At 47.0% G+C, this 16339-nt stretch overlaps 3 pseudogenes; all 3 read left to right on the forward strand.

Moving 5' to 3' along the window:
• The first annotated feature begins 11202 nt into the window (after nt 1–11202).
• On the forward strand, nt 11203–11322 carry LOC141267386 (5S ribosomal RNA; annotated as a pseudogene).
• Nucleotides 11323–12254: 932 nt separating this feature from the next.
• Nucleotides 12255–12373, forward strand: LOC141267942 (5S ribosomal RNA; annotated as a pseudogene).
• Nucleotides 12374–12993: 620 nt separating this feature from the next.
• Nucleotides 12994–13113, forward strand: LOC141269657 (5S ribosomal RNA; annotated as a pseudogene).
• Nucleotides 13114–16339: the final 3226 nt, after the last annotated feature.

Below are 16339 nucleotides of genomic sequence, written 5' to 3' on the forward strand. Positions count from 1 at the left end.
TGAAAAAATATTTGGGCTTCTAGCAGTGTGTGGGACTTGGTCTATTAGTCCATCTATACTGACCTCCATCAGGTTGCAAATTAAAAATAATTTTTTTCTTCATTTAGCTCTGAAAAAATATTTGGGCTTCTAGCAGTGTGTGGGACTTTTTCTATTAGTCCTTCTATACTGACCTCCAGCAGGTTGCAAATTGAATATAATTTTTTTCTGCATCTAGCTCTGAAAAAATATTTGGGCTTCTAGCGGTGTGTGGGACTTGGTCTATTAGTCCATCTATACTGACCTCCATCAGGTTGCAAATTAAAAATAATTTTTTTCTGCATCTAGCTCTGAAAAAATATTTGGGCTTCTAGCGGTGTGTGGGACTTGGTCTATTAGTCCATCTATACTGACCTCCATCAGGTTGCAAATTAAAAATAATTTTTTTCTGCATCTAGCTCTGAAAAAATATTTGGGCTTCTAGCAGTGTGTGGGACTTGGTCTATTAGTCCATCTATACTGACCTCCATCAGGTTGCAAATTGAATAAAAAAAATTTCTGCATCTAGCTCTGAAAAAATATTTGGGCTTCTAGCGGTGTGTGGGACTTGGTCTATTAGTCCATCTATACTGACCTCCATCAGGTTGCAAATTAAAACTAATTTTTTTCTGCATCTAGCTCTGAAAAAATATTTGGGCTTCTAGCAGTGTGTGGGACTTGGTCTATTAGTCCATCTATACTGACCTCCATCAGGTTGCAAATTAAAAATAATTTTTTTCTTCATTTAGCTCTGAAAAAATATTTGGGCTTCTAGCAGTGTGTGGGACTGGTTCTATTAGTCCTTCTATACTGACGTCCAGCAGGTAGCAAATTGAATATAATTTTTTTCTGCATCTAGCTCTGAAAAAATATTTGGGCTTCTAGCGGTGTGTGGGACTTGGTCTATTAGTCCATCTATACTGACCTCCATCAGGTTGCAAATTAAAAATAATTTTTTTCTGCATCTAGCTCTGAAAAAATATTTGGGCTTCTAGCAGTGTGTGGGACTTGGTCTATTAGTCCATCTATACTGACCTCCATCAGGTTGCAAATTAAAAAGAATTTTTTTCTGCATCTAGCTCTGAAAAAATATTTGGGCTTCTAGCAGTGTGTGGGACTTGGTTTATTAGTCCATCTATACTGACCTCCATCAGGTTGCAAATTAAAAATAATTTTTTTCTGCATCTAACCCAGCCAATAGTTTTGGCCTAATACCACAGTTTGGCCACTCAGCTCTGCTCGGTTACCATCCATTGTTTTTTTGTGCAAACAACTCCAGAGTTGTGAATTAGTTAACCACCAAAATGAGTGGAAAAAGGCCTGCTGCTGGTGGAAAGGGGAATAGGCGTGTTGGGAAGGGGAAAAAAGGTTGTGTCCGTGGGGTAGGTGCAGAAGAAAGACCATCTTCCAGCCAAACTAAAATGTCTACTTCTTTTAGCGGACAATGTGATAAGATCCCTTTCTTACGGCCACGCCAATCGCTACAAATTCCAGATGAGGCACAAAAACAGCAGGTGCTTCAACGGATATCAAGTGCTCCTTTAAGTGGGCTCTCCTCCACATCAACTTCAACATCACAAATACTCCAGTCCTCAAAGGTGTCACCCAAATCGCACTTGCTTCCTCACAGCTCCCAAATCTCCAGCTGCCCGTCTGAGTATGAGGTAGAACAGATGGTTGAGTCTGCAGAGCTGTTTACTCATACTATAGCCTGGGAATCAGAGGTCGACTCCAGCGCTTCTGTGAATCCAGACGAGGAAATGATCTGCACTGATGCCCAGAATCTTTATGAGTCGGATCCAGGACCAGACGCAGAAGGTTCTGACCATAATGTAGACCCTCATTCCCAAACTGTAACTCCTGTTGGTGGAGACAATGAGGAAGACGATGATAAGACTCAAATACCTGATTGGAGCGACAACTTTAGTTTTTTGTCAGGGCAGGAACAGGTTGGCTCTGAGGACGACGGGTGTGATAACGCACAGGGTGATGATGATGAGGTCGGAGATCCCACTTACTGTCAACCCACAGTCAGCCAAGAGATGAGGTCAGCAGAGGAGGTGGAGGAAGATGCTAGTGACGACGAGGTCAGGTTGCGCCTTCCTGGACAGAGACGTAGTACTGGAAGCACGTCAACAACTGCATCCTCAAACACAACTCTGCCTCTCACCACAAGTCGTGGTGGCTCTTCAGGTCGCATGGGTGCTAAGCCTTGCATAGCCTGGGCATTTTTTCAGATCGATAAAGATGACCCAACTCGTGTTATCTGTAACATTTGTCAGCAAAAGCTAAGTAGAGGCCAAAAAATACATAGTTTGAGTACTTCATGCATGAACCGGCACATGGACATGAAGCATAAGTTGCAGTGGGAAGCTCAGTGTGCTACAATGCGGCCTAGCCGGCCGGGCCAATCACCGTCTGCCATATCTTGTGCATCCACGGCCTCTTCATCCTCTGTGACTGGGGGGACAGCAGTCACACCTGTTTTGGGGCGCAGACCTGCCACCTCTTTACCCGCAACAGCCAGCGTGATTGGCAGGTCATCATTTTCTTTGGAGGTGGTAACACCAGCTGGTGTTGAGCGCTGTCCGACATCGATAGCACCACCTTTGGATCAAGGCAACCTAACATGTCCGCCTGCATCTTCCTCACAGACCGGCAGTTTGCCGGGGACACCCTTATCAACCCCGTCTAAGCACAATAGCCAGCCCTCGGTCCCTCAGATGTGGACAAGTAAAAGACCATTTCCTCCTAGCCATGAGAAAGCTAAGAGGTTGAATTTCACCATCTGCAAGCTCTTGGCTACAGAAATGCTGCCTTTCCGCCTGGTGGACACAGAGGATTTTCGAGACCTTATGTCCGTCGCAGTGCCCCAGTACCAGATGCCCAGTCGGCACTACTTCTCAAAGAAAGGTGTGCCTGCGCTCCACCAGCATGTCGCACACAACATCACCGCTTCTTTGAGAAACTCTGTGTGTGACAGGGTGCATTTCACCACAGACACTTGGACGAGTAGGCATGGACAGGGGCGTTACATGTCGCTGACTGGGCACTGGGTAACTATGGTGACAGCAGGACAAGGGGCTGCTGTCCAAGTCTTGCCGTCCCCACGAGTTGTGCGTCAATCCTCTTTATGTCAAAGTTCCTCCACTGCTTCTGCCTCCTCAACCTCCTCTCGGTCTTCCACCTGCACCCAAAGAATGTCTGGTCATGCCACAAGCTTTCTAACTGCGCAGAAGGGATCCTGCACACCTCCTTACTATGCTGGCAGTAGGGCTCAACGTCATCAGGCGGTTTTTACATTGAAATGTCTGGGAAATGTGAGTCACACAGCTGAGGAGTTGTGGTCAGCTCTGGAGAACCAATTTCATGAATGGTTGTCTCCACTGGACCTGAAACCAGGGAAGGCCGTGTGCGACAATGCTGCAAACCTGGGTGCGGCCCTTCGCCGGGGCAATGTCACACACGTGCCTTGTATGGCTCACGTGTTGAACCTGGTTGTCCAGCAATTTTTAGCCCACTATCCCAGACTAGATGGCCTTCTGCAGAGGGCACGGTCGCTGTGTGCTCACTTCCGCCGTTCGCATCCCGCAGCTCAGCGACTTACATCTCTACAGAAGTCGTTGGGCCTGCCACTTCACCGGCTAAAATGCGATGTGCCTACCCGGTGGAATTCAACTCTGCACATGTTGCAGCGACTGTGGCAGCACCGACAAGCCCTGGTGCAATACGTTCTGACGTATAGCCTGGGCCAACGAGATTCAGAGGTGGGGCAAATCACGCTGGAGGAGTGGTCTCAGATCAGGAACCTATGCACCCTTCTGCACAGTTTTGAAATGGCGACGAAGATGTTTAGTGCTGACGATGCCATTATCAGCATGACTATTCCGGTGATTTACATGCTGGAGCACATGTTAAACAGAATTCGGAGTCAGGTGGTGGCACAAGAGGAGGTGGAGGAAGTAGAGGAGGAGGAGTTGTATGCGGAAGGGCTAACATCTGCAAGGTCCAGACGGTCGGCAGCACCAAGGCGGCAGGCATGTGAGGGTGGGGGAGATGGTTTTACCAGGGCGCATGGTAGCAGCCAAACTAGTGAGGAAGGTGCAGGAGCCCAGGAAGAAGTGGAGGACGAACTGATGGAAGACTCATCAGATGAGGGAGACCTTGATCACATTTCTGTTGTGCGAGGTTGGGGGGAGAGGACAGAGGAAGGAAGCATGATTGTTACCTCGCCACCAACACAACAGGGACTTGGTGCTCCTGGATGCGCAACACACATGAGTGCCTTCTTGCTGCACTACCTGCAACATGACCCTCGAATTGTGAGAATTAGAAATAATCCTGACTACTGGGTTGCCACACTGTTAGATCCCCGGTACAAAAGTAAATTTGCAGAAATTATTCCTGCCATAGAAAGGGATGCACGCATGCAGGAGTATCAGCAGAGACTGTTGCAGAATCTTACATGTGCTTTTCCACAAAATACCAGTGGTGCACGTAGTGAATCTCACAGTTCCAACTTGCCAACCGTGGGACCGTCAAGTGTTCAGCACTCAAACCGTAACAGAACCACAGTATCTGCTGGTAACATCAATTTTGCGGAATCATTTCACCACTTTTTTAGCCCATCCTTTGCAAGGCCACAGGAGACAAGAAGTCTGACACATAGTCAACGCCTAGAGACGATGGTACAGGAGTATCTCCAAGTAAACATTGAAGCCACGACTGTGTCACTGGACCCTTGCTCTTTTTGGGCTTCCAATCTGGATAAATGGCCGGAGCTAGCCACTTACGCCTTGGAGATCTTGTCATGCCCCGCAGCCAGCGTTCTGTCTGAACGTGTGTTCAGCGCTGCTGGTGGTGTGCTGACAGGTAAGCGCACGCGGCTCTCCACTGATAATGTAGACAGACTCACGTTCATAATGATGAACAAATCATGGATCCGAAACGACTTTTCTACCCCTTTGTCATCCTGGGGAGAGTAAAAGCTTGATGATTGGTTAAAATCACCCTACCAACCGTTTTAAGCTTTCAAATTACTAATCATGTTTATCTGTATCTTGACTGGAAAATAATTTGGGCTTTGTAGCAGTGTGCAGCACTGATCCTATTAGGCCATCTATAATAAGCTTCACCAGATTTAAAATTAAAAATAATTTTTAGCTGCATCTAGCCCGGAAAATAATTTTGGGGCTCCGAGATGCGCAAGACACATAAGTGCCTTCTTGCTGCACTACCTGCAGCATGACCCTCATATTGTCAGAATTCGAAGTAATCATGACTACTGGGTTGCCACACTCTTAGATCCCCCAAACTTTTCGATCAACCTTTTCATTTTAATAAAGACCAAAAAAATGGTCATTTTTGAAATTATAAGCATTAGCAGGTTGTTAGAAACTGAAATCAAACAGTTTTCAACTCAAAACTTTATTCTAGTTGATGTTACATTTTCACATAGGACACCTTGTTCGAAAGGAGCTTCTGAACTCTCTCGTCCATTGAATTTGTCAGGTTTTGGATGGTTTCTGCTTCAATTGTTTTGCATGAGGACAGAATACCCTCCCAGAGCTGTTGCTTAGATGTGAACTGCCTCCCGCCATCATAGACACTTCTTTTAATGATGCTCCAAAGGTTCTGAATGGGGTAGAGGTCAGGGGAGCATGGGGGTCACACCATAAGTTTGTCCCCTTTTATGCCCATATCAGCCAGAGATGCAGATGTTTTATGTGCAGCATGAGATGGTGCATTATCATGCAGAAAAATGATCTTGCTGTGAAATACACGGTTCTTCTTCTTGAACCATGGCAGGAAGTGCTGTTTGAGAAAATCCACATACATTATGGAGTTCATCTTTAGCGCCTTCAGGGATCCTAAAGGGGCCGACAATCTCTCTCCCCATGATTCCAGCCCAAAACATTACTCCACCTCCTCCTTGTTGGCGCTGTAGCCGTGCTTGCGTGGGGTGTCCATCAACCAGCCATCCTCCACTCCATTCATCTGGACCATCGAGCGCTGCACGGCACTCATCCGTGAACAAAACAGTTTTGAAATCAGTCTTCATGTAATGTTTGGCCCACTGGAGCCGTTTCTGCTTGTGTGAAGTGGATAGAGGAGGTCGACAGGATGGCATATGCACAGCTGCAAACCTCTGAAGGACCCTGCATCTTGTTGTTCGGGGGACGTTGGAGGCACAAGCAGCTTCAAAAACTTGTCTGCTGCTATGACAAGGCTTTTTTGCCGCTGCTGTTTCAACCTGACGTAATTGCCTGTAGGAAAGAGTCCTCAATTTGCCCTTATCAGCACGCACACGTGTGTACTGTGAATCAGCTACATACTTCTTGATTGCCAAGACACTTCATCCTGATCATCGCACAATGTTGATTGTAGTCATGCCTTGACCTAAACACTCCACAATTTGTTGCTTCTCAGCAGCCGACACATCCTTTTTCTTTCCCATTTTGGCAGAAAATGTAGGCTGCTTAATAATGTGAGAGAGCCTTCTTAAGTAGTCTTGCCTTTCATTGGACACACCTGCCAAACTAATTAGCACAGGTGTCTGCAATTGCTTACAGTGATATAAAGAGCCCTGACACACATCACCATCAATGAGTTTAACTGACAAACAAACAAATTCTTCCCTTATCACTCCTAAACACTTTTTGCATAATAATTTGGAACGCGGTGTACATGTGCTTTTCCACAAAACACCAGTGGTTCACGTAGTGAATCTTACAGTTCTAACTTGCCAACCGTGGTCTGTATGGAATTGTTCAATAAAGGGCCCAAAATTAAGATAACATAGATGGGAGAGGTCTCTATGAATAGGAATTCCTAAGTATTTGATACCCTGTGAGGGCCAGGCAAAGGGAAAGTTGGACTGGATGGAATCCTATATGGATTTAGGGAGGGAGACATCGAGGGCCTCAGACTTCGCTGCATTGATTTTAAAATTTTACCATGTAACAAAGTGATCTATTTCAGCCATAACAGCAGGGATGGATATATGTGATTGAGTGATATATACTAGGACATCATCAGCAAATAGAGAGCACTTGTACTCAGTGCCTCCCACCTCAATCCACCTAATATTGGGGTTATGGCGAATTGATGAGAGCAGGTGCTCCGTCACTAGGATGTATAAGAGAGGGGACAGAGGACATCCCTGCCTTGTCCCATTGGTGATTGTGAAGTGATGAAAATGTTCTGACGCACCCCCTGGGCCTTGGGACACCCGGAGCCGGACCCTTTTTGGTGGATGCTGGTGGTTGTAGTCTTCGTGGCGGCGATCCGGTTCCGTGGCTCAGGGCGGTCAAACCAGTGGCGGAACTATTTATGTGGTTTTGATGTTTAAATGTCCGACTACGCCACCCGTGGATTGCGGTCAGAGTGAACCGCCGCTACAGGGCAGACCGCTAAGGCTGGTGTTGTGGGTGCAGCAGAGCGTAGCATAACTCCCCACGGGAGGAGTATAGCCTCAGGGCAGTGTATGCGGAGGATGGGGGTGATGGTGCAAGGCAGCAGCAGTAACGACACGGAGTCAGTGATGCAGTTCAGGGCCTTTACTCACAGTTCTTATTATCCAGACCACGTCTGCAGGTAACGGCTGCCCACGTCGTACTGTGCTCACCAGGTGAGGGGCTCAGACAACTCCCAGATAACTTTGGAGCGCTTCACAGGACCCCTTTTGTGTGTCCTTTGTCTGGCCTTTCTTACCAACACTTCTGTCCGGCTGCCTCGGGCCTCCTCTTGGTAAACTTGGCGCCAGTTTCCCTGACCCTATGTGGTGCCTTCCTAGCGGGTGGAGCAAGGGGATGCGCCACATAAAATGTCAGAGCCTCCGGTTTCTAGCTGAGGGTCGTTTCCTGCCTCCACTAGTTCGGGGACCGGTCTCCCCCTTTGGCCTGACCCCTCCACGCAGGTGGATTCGGGCGTGCGGTGGCGACTCGCCCGTCCGCACCCCTGGGATCCCTTCATTCCTCGTTCCTGGAGCCTTCTCCGCTCCTCTTCCTTCCTTCTCCCTCTTGCAGGCCTGGACCTCTGTTACTAGGCCCGCCTCCGGAGCAGAGCTCATGCAGAGCCCCTGCTCCCTGCCACTTCTGCTCAGACTTCTCTGCACTGAACTAAGATGGTGCCCACCTTTTATACTCCCTTCTCAATGCACCCAGGAACTGCTTCCTCCCTGCTCCTGCACTGCAGGGTTCCCCTTCCTCAGTGTTCCCTCCCCCCACTCCAGCCAGGGACAGGGACTGTCGTGCCCATCTCAGGGGCATATTGGTCGCCCTGCCCCACGGCAATGTGGTGTAATGCATGCAGGTGTCGGGTCCTGATCCACACTCCATCCTTATCTGAGAGTGAGATATCACACCTCTGGGTGAGGTGCAATACGTCTGTAGCAACCGAGCCCTCGGTGCTACAGTTCCATTTATCTTCAGCCTAGGTGACGTATTGTGATACAGGGCCGTGATTTTGGCTATAAAAGGGTCCCCTAGACCCCTACCCCAAGCTTTTTAAGAGAATCATATATGGCGTGCCAGGAGACTCTATGGAATGCTTTCTCAGCATCCAACGAGAGTATCTACTTACAAATTTTTAACTGCATCTAGCCCAGGAAATACTTTGTGCCTAGTAGCAGTGTCTGCTAGTCAGCGGATTATCCCGGCTGTTAAGCAAGCTACACCACCTGTAGTTTGGACACTTAATTTTTTCAAAGGAAATGCTTCGGGACCACGGGATACTTAGTGAAGAGCATCAGGAGGCACCCCAAGGCATAGGGGCTGGGACTGGCACTAGGATGCCTTGCGGTGGACAGCCGAGCTCGATCCTTATAAAAGCTTTTTAACTGCAGCAGCTTTAGTGGACGCTACTGGAGCTGGAATTACGCGGCTGCTGGCATGAGACTTGCCCTCCAATAGATCCTTGTAAATGGATTTAAAGTGTATTCATTCAAATTAGAGGGACAATTTAAATTAAAAAGCTTAGAGCTGCCTCCACCACAGGGGGGCTCTCTCGACCCACCAGCGGACAGGCACCAGTATTGGGAGAGGGGGGCTGGCCGTCAGGGTTCACCGCGGCTCTGGCACAAACCCGGCGACACGGAGGTGGCACGGGCAGGAGCGGACTGGCCGTCTCGGCTTCTCACTTTTTGGATTTTAGAAGGGCATGACATGCCTATATCTGTGTCTCCCCCTCCTTTTACTCCTCCACCTCTTTTCTTTTCGCATGACTATATGTACTTGTCACTTTTCCATGTGTTAGTTGTGTCTTCTGAGCAGTTTGTCAGCTTTTGGACACCTTTGAAGGTGTTTTCTATGTGTTTCTATGTGTTTTTGTTTGCCTGCCATTGTTTTTAACGGTGTTCGAAGGTGTTCGACGAACAGTTCGACGAACAGTTCGGCGAACACACGGGTGTTCGACGAACCGAACCGAACTCGAACACTACGGGGGTGGCTCAACACTAGTTGGCAGGTCATCCAGGAATTTCTGAGACCAAGAGAATTGTGGGTCGCAGTTTTTGGTGGCCTGGATGGCAGAATGAAGTCATTAAGTGGGTGCGCCAATGTACTGTGTGTGCAAGATCCAAGTCTTCGCATGCTCCTGCTGCGGGGTTGCTTTGCCCTCTGGAGGTTCCTAGTGCACCTTGGACACATCTGGCTATGGACTTTATTACTGACCTTCCTCCCTCTGAAGGTTTCACGGTCATCTGGGTGGTCATGGACCGTTTTAGCAAGATGTGTCACTTGGTTCCCTTCATCAAACTGCCTTGCGCTAAGACACTCGCTAAGGCCTTTGTCAAGGAGATTGTCAGACTACATGGTGTTCCTACTAACATTGTTTCTGAAAGGGGACCTCAGTTCGTGGCTCGTTTTTGGCGTGCCTTTTGTGACAGGTTGGGAGTTCATTTGTCGTTTTCATCCGGATATCATCCTGAGTCTAATGGCCAGACAGAAAGGAAGAACCAGGATGTTGAGCAGTTCTTGCGTTGTTTTGTGGCAGACAATCAAGAGGGGTGGTCTGAATTTCTGCCACTTGCTGAATTTGCTCTTAACAACCATACATCCTCTTCTGCTGGGTGTTCGCCTTTTTTTTGTTGTTCTGGGAGACATCCGTCTTTTGGGTCATTTTCCAAATTGGTTTCGGCTGTGCCTGAGGAGGATAGTTTTTCCGGTGATTTGGAGAGAGTTTGGACGGATGTGCGTGGTAATCTTCAGGAGGCTAACAAAAAATCTAAGAGGTACTTTGATAGGAAACGGCAAGAGGTTTTGTTTGCGGTTGGTGACATGGTTTGGTTGTCCTCTAAGAATCTGCGATTGAGGATTCCTTCTAAAAAATTGGGTCCCAAGTTCGTAGGGCCCTTTAAGGTACTTCAGATAGTTAACCAATCTGCTGTTAGGCTGGAGGTTCCTACGTCCTGGAGGATTAATACAGTGTTTCATGTTTCTCTGTTGAAAAAACCTGATGTGTCGGATGGTGACGCCTCTGCCACTGTTCCTCCGGTGGTGGAGGACGGGGAATATGAAATTTCCCGCATCCTAAATTCTAGACGGTATAGAGGGAGTTTGCAGTATCTCGTCGCTTGGAAGGGTTTCGGACCTGAGGATAACTCATGGGTGAGAGCGGATTATGTTTCTGCCCCCAGACTTGTCCGAGCGTTTCACAGGAGGTTTCCTGGTAAGCCTGGGCCTGGGGGATCCGGAGGATCCTCTTAGAAGAGGGGGTACTGTTACAACTCTCCTGTTAGTTTTTTTTTAGTTTGCTGGTCACATGACCATTTTGTCTATTTAATCCGGCTCCGCCCTCCTGGCTTTGCTGGACTTCATTTGTATTTACTACTGTTGAGCTAGCTTGTTGCTCTGTTGCCGTTCTCTGTTAGTTTTGCTAGGTCTTCTGACCCCTATGCCTTTTTGTTGTGTGTTTGTCTTTGACTGCTACTATTTCTGCTAGGAGGTGTCCAACTTTTCCCAGTCCCTAGATCTTGTAGGGATCCCTCCCTCACATCTATAGGTCTGCGTTCAGACTAGCCGAGGACTTTAGCGGGTCTGATCGCAGGATCAGGTTCCCCGTTACATCGTAGGGATCTAGTTTAGTTCTATTGTAGGGATAGATCTCCTTTCTTTCCATACTCTCTGTAGCAGATCATAACAAAGCGATCCTGAGAAAGGCTGGCCGGGCGATGGATCAAGCAGCGTCTACTGGCCATACCACCTTGGATACGCCTGATCTCGTCTGATCTCGAAAGCAAAGCAGGGCTGGGCTAGGACAGTACTTGGATGGGAGACCTCCTGGGAACACCGGGTGCTGTAGACCATTTTGATGACATTTTGCCCTACTGCCCAGCTCGGCTAGCATGGAACGGCGCCTTGCCGGACACCGACCTTAAGTAACTTAGATGATGGAAGCCCCAAGGCCTCTGAGCCAGTTGGCAGCTAAGTACGCTACCCCGCCGCCTTCACGCAGGCTTGACACCGAGCTCCTTGCCACGGCTAGGAGTGCTTATTGACTCCGCAGCTCGCCGTGTGGAAATGATGGCGTTAAAAGCACCCGGGGCCGTGAAGGGGCCAGGCTTTCAGCAGGTGCCCAGGGAAGGTTTTGGATGCCGGCCGCCTAGCGAGGGCCAGCAGAAGTAACATGTTTCTCTGCAAAGAAGCTTGTGTAACCAAGCCAGACAGCTGACAAAGATCTAACCTCAGTGCAAGGAAGGCAAGGAAGGAATTGGGGAGGGGGGGGTGATTCCTGCTAGGGCCCTGAAATCATAAAACAGGCAGGAGAGTCTGACGCATGGTGACGGAGAGGTTGTAGGGGCAGATAGGGGGTGTTGTCACGTGTGAGCACGTGTGCATGCTGGCTTGTGTGTGAGATTGCGCTTCCTAGGTGTGGCGCGCTGCAGACAGTCAAAGGGATTGTTCCCTTTCATTAAAAGTTAATCCCCGGCTGCAGGCTATTAGAAAGCAACTAACCGCGCTCTGATCACCCTACCCGGGTCTACCGGTGAGTCTCGCCTCTGCTCCCGGCCTGTGGTATTGGCCGTGAAGCTGACGTTCCGTCGACAGCGCTGCAGCCGATCAGTGAGCTCAGCGGCTCTGAGTGGGACGTTGTGTCTACAAGACCTTTTAAGGAAGCCAGCAAAAAAATTGAAGAGAAGGGAAAGCACAAAAGGACCTGGTCTTGCTGAGCACTGGAAAGGGCAGCCGGCAGCCAGATGTCACAGTAGAAAAGCAGCAAGTGAGAGGCTTGTCTCTGATTATGGCCACACCACCCTGAACACGCCTGGTCTCCTCTGATCTTGGAAGATAAACAGGGTTGGGCCTGGTTAGTACTTGGATAGGAGACCGCCTGGGAATACCAGGTGCTGTAAGCTTTTGCTTTTTCCTTCCTTCCACCAGCAGGGGGCACTCTCTTCTATGCCTTTTTTCCATTCCGTTTCACAAGTGCACACATAAATTCTCTTTTCTTTTTTTCATTTGCTTTCGCTCTTGCGCTATTTCATCTCTGCAAAATACCAGCATCCTTCTGATCACCGTGGGCCTCCAGCATTGTTGCTTCTTTACTTTTAATACTAGGCTCCTTTTCACCAGGACCAGCGTCTCCTGCGTGGCTGGAGGCAACCACCGGTAACCCCAAGCAGAAGACCTTTGCAGGCAACACTACCCTCCCCCCGAAGAACAGCTCAAAGTCACTGGCAACCATCTCACCCTCTTCCTTCATTCACCCCTGGACGTCTCGCTCCGCCCCCAAGTTACGGGTCCAGCGTGCTCTTTCTGTCACATTACCGCGATGAAGGGTTTAGCCTGCAGGAGACCATGCGCCGAGACATTTTTGAAGACACCTGATGCGGCGGGTGAATCACTGCTAAACAAACCACACCTGTAGGGACGGCAAAGCCTTTGCATGGACCTTTTGGAGCCCGCCCCGTCACGGCCAGATTGCTCGCCACCATGCGATCCTGAGAAAGGCTGGCCGGGCGATGGATCGAGCAGCGGCTACTGGCCATACCACCTTGGATACGCCCGATCTTGTCTGATCTTGAAAGCAAAGCAGGGCTGGGCTCGGACAGTACTTGGATGGGAGACCTCCTGGGAACACCGGGTGCTATAGACTATTTTGATGACCTTTTGCCCTACTGCCCAGCTCGGCTAGCATGGAACGGCGCCTTGCCGGACACCGACCTTAAGTAACTTAGATGATGGAAGCCCCAAGGCCTCTGAGCCAGTTGGCAGCTAAGTACGCTTCCCTGCCGCCTTCACGCAAGCCTGACACCGAGCTCCTTGCCACGGCTAGGAATGCTTATTGACTCCGCAGCTCGCCGTGTGGAAATGATGGCGTTAAAAGCACCCGGGGCCGTGAAGGGGCCAGGCTTTCAGCAGGTGCCCAGGGAAGGTTTTGGATGCCGGCCGCCTAGCGAGGGCCAGCAGAAGTAACATGTTTCTCTGCAAAGAAGCTCGTGTAACCAAGCCAGACGGCTGACAAAGAGCTAACCTCAGTGCAAGGAAGGCAAGGAAGGTGCGGAAGGAATTGCGGAGGGGGGGGGTGATTCCTGCTAGGGCCCTGAAATCATAAAACAGGCAGGACAGTCTGACGCATGGTGACGGAGAGGTTGTAGAGGCAGATAGGGGGTGTTGTCACGTGTGAGCACGAGCACGTGTGCATGCTGGCTTGTGTGTGAGAGTGCGCTTCCTAGGTGTGGCGCGCTGCAGACAGTCAAAGGGATTGTTCCCTTTCATTAAAAGTTAATCCCCGGCTGCAGGTTATTAGAAAGCAACTAACCGCGCTCTACTCACCCTACCCGGGTCTACCGGTGAGTCACGCCTCTGCTCCCGGCCTGTGGAATTGGCCGTCAAGCTGACGTTCCATCGACAGCACTGCAGCCGATCAGTGAGCTCAGCGGCTCTGAGTGGGGCGTTGTGTCTACAAGACCTTTTAAGGAAGCCAGCAAAAAAATTGAAGAGAAGGGAAAGCACAAAAGGACCTGGTCTTGCTGAACACTGGAAAGGGCATCCGGCAGCCAGACTTCAAAGTAGAAAAGCAGCAAGTGAGAGGCTTGTCTCATGCTACGGCCACACCACCCTGAACATGCCCGATCTCATCTGATCTCGGAAGCTAAGCAGGGTCTGGCCTTGTTAGTACTTGGATGGGAGCCTGTAAAATAAAACTCTTCCTGTATTATTTTATTCTACTGAGGAGTTCTCAAAGTATCAATATCACGATATTCTTATAAAAAAATGTATCTATTTATTCTTGGATTGTCCATTAAAAAGAATCAGATTGCAGCAGGTACATACAATAATTAGTTATAAAGTAATTGTCCATTTGTCCATAATTAGCTTAATTGTTGAGATTCACCCATCTTTCCTTGGATCCTGGCTGGTAAACCATGTCTTTGTCCAGCATGTGTCCAGGCCTACATGTCATCTGCTTCTCAGCATGAAGATTCTGTGTCTTGTGCGGTGGGCAGAGCAAGAGAGCCCCCCCTTTCTGTACCATGGGCTTTTATAGCCAGTCGTATGGACACCTGTTCTACATATGGTAGTGAACCAAAAATACACACACAAATAGCGCATGTCAACTAGACACGATGGCTGAGGCATAGAACTCAGAAAAATGATTATCGATTAACATTCCAAATGAATTTCCATAATTAACCATTTAACATTTCCCCCTTTTTTGAGAATAAAAGGACTTTAACTGAAATAACTCAAAAGAAGATACATTCATCAATCATTTTTTCTTTCCTTCTTCCTTGGCAATATCATTAAATTTCCATAATAATAATAATAGTAATAATAGTATCAATATCGGATTATTGTTATATAATGATGTGAATTCATGTTATGGTAAGCCGTGACTAATATTCATTTAATATGTATAATTATACTTCCCTATATCTAAATTGAAGCAATCGCGGGTTCAATCGTCATCATTTGATGTCATCGGGTCGTCGTCTCGTCTTCTTCTTGGTTCTTTTATAACACAGTCTTTAGATGAAAACTCCTTTGAAATAAATTACAGCATGTAGATATTGTACAGTCCATAATTGTGTTCATTATTGTTCAGTCCATAAACTGTACTCTTTATTAGAAAGATCATGTGTGTCAGTTGATAAGAAAACAAAGTCCATGGATGAAATGTAGCTTTAATATCTGTGCAGTGTAACCTGGACTTACGTTGGATCGTCTTTGGAATCTTCCATGTGTCCGCACTGGTCTCGTGTCACTTTTGGAACAGATGTGACGTCTTTGGTCAGTAAAGCAAGGGTTAACTTGACACTTTCCTGCTTTATATAGCACCATAACCAGTACTCAGTCCTTTATATACAGGACACATATGCCAGGTATTACCTGTTCACCAGCTTTCATTGAAGCGTTGCAGGTGATAAGAAACCACTGGAACGTGATTAAACTTGAACACAACACAGTACATATAGGATCATCGTCCTCTGCCGTCCTGGTGATCAGTGGTGTGAATTGTATTGTATGTAATGGACACAGTCTATTATAACACTCAGCATTCACACCTGTTACCTTCTGAGACGTCCGGATATCAGTTGCTTCTTCTTGTAACTTTTGAGAATCTCTTTGATTTATAAAAATTAAAAGTCTTTATTAAGATAGAATTCATAATTGCGATGTCTTGATTGAAGTCTTCATTCCCTAATCTGATACCAAATCTGGCAGTTTTTCCTAACCTATAATATCACAGCGTACCATAGCAATCAGTAATATCCATCTAATTATTATCAAAATATTAAAATAAATTATGTTTGGAATAATAAACAATAATAGATAATAATTTATTATCAATCAAGTTCTCCATATGATAGAACATTTTTATGTCATAGGTGTAATTACCTTTTCCAACCCATAGTTGTCAGTGCATTTTTAAAAAACAAGTTTTAATATCTTTATTAAACCAATAATATCAAAGAATGTATACTCCTGAACCAAAATGAATAAATATATGAATGTATGAATGAATGAATAAATGAATGAATGAATTGTTGTGTTTACTCAGAAAATGTAAACATTTTTTTCCTTAGCAATATATATTTAATGAAGCAATACTCTTGTATTAGACATTACTTTATTAAATATTAATGTGTTTTCTCAATTGAGATATTGAACTCAAATAAAATCAAATGAGAATTAAAAAAAAAAAAATAGAAAAATAAGAAGTATAAAGTAAGAATAAAATTTTAAAAATGGAAAATAAAATTAAGAGTAAAAATAAGAATAAAAATAAAAATAAGGCCTTTAAATTTTAATGACAAATGCAGAGTAATTATATTCTCCATAAAAAATACCCTTATATCTCCATTATCTGGATGATT

Source organism: Phyllobates terribilis, unplaced genomic scaffold (assembly GCF_046119375.1).
Source record: "Phyllobates terribilis strain yellow unplaced genomic scaffold, ASM4611937v1 Scaffold_4__5_contigs__length_816908805, whole genome shotgun sequence".
Taxonomy (NCBI): domain Eukaryota; kingdom Metazoa; phylum Chordata; class Amphibia; order Anura; family Dendrobatidae; genus Phyllobates; species Phyllobates terribilis.